General features: G+C 40.7%; 1 protein-coding gene across 1 annotated transcript in view; it reads right to left on the reverse strand.

The window, feature by feature from the left end:
• Positions 1 to 246: 246 nt before the first annotated feature.
• Positions 247 to 4,865, reverse strand: part of LOC150103681 (uncharacterized) — a 46,171-nt gene continuing 41,552 nt past the window's right edge. Inside the window, exon 2 of the mRNA XM_090397052.1 lies at positions 247 to 1,389. The gene's annotated coding sequence lies outside the window, so the exon portion shown is untranslated. The remainder of the gene's footprint in view (positions 1,390 to 4,865) is intronic.

Below are 4,865 nucleotides of genomic sequence, written 5' to 3' on the forward strand. Positions count from 1 at the left end.
GAATCATCTCAAGATCTTTCTGCCTGATACCTAAATAAATAAGAAAAAAGAAAAATAATGAATATAATAAAGAAACTTCTCCGTGCGTTAATGGTTGTGATGGAGAATATTGTGGACGTGGATTTGCGGGTAATTGTGCTGTTTTTTTTTTTTTTAATTGCAATTTAAGCTTCTCCTGTGGAAAAGGAGGAGGTGATGCGATCGACCTGAAATATTTCTGTGTGAAAGGAGTTCATTTGCATCCAGTTAGTCGAACCAGTTTATTAAAGCGAAGTTACAGCGAGTGTTAAAAAGGACTTTGCAGTTTTTTTTATGTACACGTCTGAAATGCACGCACGCACGCACACACACACAAACACACAGACCGACCAGCAACAAATTTCATGGTCATCACGCAATACAGGGGCTGGTCCGTTGCATGCCGTCCGTCTATCCCTTGTAAGAGCGGCTAATACTCGTACTAGCTCAGGAAGGCGGAACGCTTCCGTGATTGCAACATCCCCGTTAGCCAAGGAAACGGGAAGTTGAGTCCACATTCCATCCAGGCAGCCCCCGAAACTCTCTCTCGTCTTTCGAATGCGAATTTTGATGCGTATCTTCTGCTGTCGAAGAAACTCCCTTCAATCGGCAACGAATGCTTCCAAATGCTCCTTCTAACGGGAGGGGACACGTCTTTCTACGGATGTTCTGTTGGCCTACTGACGACGGCTGGTCGGACACGAAAGAAACGAATGATACGAACACTAAATGTTCACGCAAGGCCAAAACCAAACCGATGACCTTGCATGTCCCGGATCACGCTAAGTTAAAAAAGAAATCCGTGCTAATCCGATCAGATGATCGTGGAATCCCTCCCCCCCGTCCATGGACTGTTCTGGCGGTGCACAAAACGAGAGAACATTTTTATCTGCAGCATGATGAAGGTCGTAACGTGAAGTCTGAACGTCAACCCCGACGAGATGAGTTCACTTCCCCAGAACGACGTTCGACGTCGACCTCCGAGTGTTGCACGAGAAGGAACTCAACTACAGAGAAGATGAACGCACTTGTTTTCTTTGATGTCGACGAGCACCAATGAAAAGTGGGTCAGAAGTGGGGGCTTCTTAAAAAAATTTCATTACCGAGAATAATTCTGCGAGAGTGAAGTCACTGAAGTAGCGATGACGACTTCATCGCGAAACATTCACGTTGTTGCGGTCGTTGTGTGAAGACTTCTTTCGGACACCGGAGAGAGGCTTCCTCCCTGCTTCAGACACGTAACAGTGGAAAAGCTGATCTTCTTTTTGTACGTCACAGCAGCGCCATCTGCCGAAGAAGGACATTTCCAGGAATGATTAATCGCCACCGGATCACTTCTGCAAAGCTCCGTAGCGGACTCCAGCCGAAGTCCTGAAAAAGAAAGAAAGAAAAGCAGAGATTAGTGATGGACGCATTGAAAAAGACGTCCATGTGGAGTGTGTAATCGGACGCCGCCTGAGCTGTGCACTAAAAAAGAAAAAGAAAGAAAGAAAAATGGTGTGACAATACGAGTAAATGCAATTCGGCATCACTGCAGACAGCGAGAGAATTTTTCACTTTACGAAACTACCTTAAAAAACATTCCCAAACTCTCACAGCCTGCAAGTTCTTTCTTTCGGCCACCCTTTCAGACACGCCTCCGTTCAGTTGCATTTGTTCGTTTGGCTGCCTTCTCAATGGGTGGGTGCTGCCACCGAGATGGAGGGTTAATTTTTTTTCTTTTTCTTCGAGGAGCGCGGCCTCGGTGCAGTTTTCTGCATGATGCATGGGCTGTCATCTAAAAAGGTTCGGTATTTTATTTCTCTCTCTCTCTCTCTCTCTCGATAGTACAGCGTTCTCCCTTCTTTCTACAACTAACCGCAGCCATGCAGAGTAGATTGTTTCTCACTTACCCCTCGGGCAAAACGGAGTCGTCGTTACTCGTGATAGAGACGATAACGTCTTCATATTTGCGGTGATAGAAATCAAAAATGATCCTCCCCATTCTCTTCCTGCTCCAATAGGCCCCTTTGTTCAACAGGCCTTGCGTTCCAGCAACCTGAAGATCCTGAAAGAACGAAATTTTAAAATGCTTGAAATGATGAAAACTTTATTCCAACACGATCTTTCCTTCCTAGAAGAGGGTTCGATAGATTAAAGAAAATTATAATTTAGCACCTTTCCGTTAGTTGAAGCCTCTTCGCAAATCAAAAGGCTCTTAATAAGAGAAGGAAAAAAAAAATTGCCCAATCTGAAGACTTTGCATCCGCAATGCAGGGGTGGTGCCTTTCAAACAGCCCCTGCCGTGCTTTGCTAAAAGGCACACATTAGGAACTCCCAGCTAAAGTTAGGCTTTTATAGAATGCGATGGAATCTCATCTCTACATCAAAAAAGTAATCCAGATTCCGAAACCTGTGTCCATATCCATATTCGCATGCATAACTACTACTACTACTATTATTATTATTATTATTATTATTATTATTATTATTATTATTATTATTATTTTAATCAGCACTTTGTGAACTCTGTCCAAAAATTGCAGAAAACATTTTCTCCTCACACAAAAAAATATTCTCCACTAGGACCAGAGCAACCCAGTCGGTGTGGTTCCCCACGGTAACAAAAGAAGAACTGTCTCTTGCAATTCAACAAATTAACCCTAACAAAGGACCAGAAATAGATGGAATCGGACTAAGATACATCAAAAAACACTCAGCTAACCTAAGTCCAGTTATATTAAAACTGTTAAATAAAATCTTCGAAACGGGACACGCACCTGAAACACTAAAGACTGCATTAATCACACCATACACAAACACGGAAAAATAAATATTATAAGTAATCACAGACCCATCGCCACATTGTCGGTAATTGCGAATTGTGTATTGCACTCTCCACATACATTGAAAAATTCCAAATCATCCCCAAAACACAATGGTATGGTTTTCAAAAATAAAATTAAATAAAATAAAGGAACAATAACATTCCTAGAATCACAGACAGAACAAACATAAAAACAGAATTGTATTAATCGTATTTATTGGCCTAACAAAACGTTTGATACTAATATACATAACCTCGTTGAACAAACTAACGCATATCGGAATCGGAGGTCGTCTACTCCAGTAGTTCAAAGCACACATGGAAAACAGAAAGTAGATCACAGGTATAGGATCAGTGCACAGCAAAGAGGTACCACTTTAGCTATGGAGCACCAAGCTGTGGAGAGTTCTTTCTCCTATTCTGTTTAACAATTCCAACTTTCCCTAAAAAGTCTTCTTCTTCACGCATAAGATATGATATCTGTTGCGACCAAGACTTCATCTTCTTTACTGGTATCTTTTAGTCTTTTTCTAGGCCTTTCTGTTCTTCTTTTATTCTTTGGTTTCCAACCATGCACTTGTTTTCTTATTCTATCTTCACTTCTCTCCACATGTTCAATCCATTTTATTCTTCGAGTTGACACCAATTGTTTATTGCTTGTATTTCACATTGTTTTCTTATATCTGCATTTTTTATCTTATCTAGTCTGTTTTTATTTACCCTACCAACAGAAATTAAATATCTCGGTATCCGACATCCAACCTCCTATACACAAAGCGTTCATCCTAAAACCACAACCATCACACAGGCGAAAACAACACGCTATCTCAGACTTCACTTCGATGCTGATGAAAGTTGGAATGGCCATACAAATTATCTACACAACAAACTCGGGATGATAGCAAGCAAACTATACCGATTAAAAGACATTCCTCCGACACACATAAAAATACTAATCTATAAAGCATTATGTGAAAACATTTTATGATACAATTACATCATACGCCTTTTGCGCAGACTACAAACTTAACAGGTTACAATCGTTGCAAAATAAAACGGTAAAATTAATATTCTGGGAACAAAGAGAACAGTCCACAGGCTGTTCTCTTTGTTCCCTACACGGCTGCTCTCTACACCGGCAGCAAGGACAGAACACTGAATATTTGAGGTGAAGCACTTAAACCACTACATAGTCATGATGAAACATTACTTCAATCCAACCTACAGAGTAACCAGAACAACATATTGGATAACAAGACCACAGTCAAAAAATTACATAACATACACGTATAATTATCACTACGGAAAAGCCACCAGAAGCTTCGACATACCTGACGTCGTCAACAAACTGCCATTCAAAGACAGAAATCTAGGAACATACAGAGAACTGAAATAGTCGCTATATAAATGTTATAGCGAGACGAAAAATTAGAGGGAAATTACTCAAAAAAAAAAAAAAACTATAACGAAAACAAATTCCTCTCAAACACCAATACATGGACACAAACACGCCCTATCCAACCCCTCCCTTCAAAAAAGGTTAAACCGTGGGCATGCAGTGATTGTCCGTGGGCGCTCGCTTCTACACGTTAACCAAAAAAAAAAAAAAAAAAAAAAAAAAATGCATATATAAATATACGCAAGAACAAGGAAAGGACATTTGTCTCTTCATAAAGTTTTGATGAGTCCACACACTGGACTATTGTGTACAGATCTGGTCTTCTGGCTTCCGAGGTGATGCCAATATGGTGCATGACTGAGTGGTAAAAATGATTTTGGACTGTGAAATTTAGATTCTAAGGAGAGATTGAGAATTTGTAGATTGCAGCCGTTAGCAAGCAGGAGAAAGAGTGACGTAGAGACCCTCCGCAAACTTTTAAAACGGGCATACGGGATACCAATAAAATGAATTTTCATTTTACGAAGGATGTGGAGAGGACGAAAGGGGAATCCATTGAAGTTAAGAATGAATGTAGTCAAGAAAGGGGTGGAGTGGTGCGGGGATGGAATGGAATGGCTCGTCTGAGGAGAGACGGAGAAG

The sequence above is a fragment of the Typopeltis vanoorti genome, chromosome 8 (genome assembly GCF_054136105.1).
Source record: "Typopeltis vanoorti isolate ZY-2024b chromosome 8, IOZ_Tvanoo_1.0, whole genome shotgun sequence".
In the NCBI taxonomy this organism is placed as follows: domain Eukaryota; kingdom Metazoa; phylum Arthropoda; class Arachnida; order Uropygi; family Thelyphonidae; genus Typopeltis; species Typopeltis vanoorti.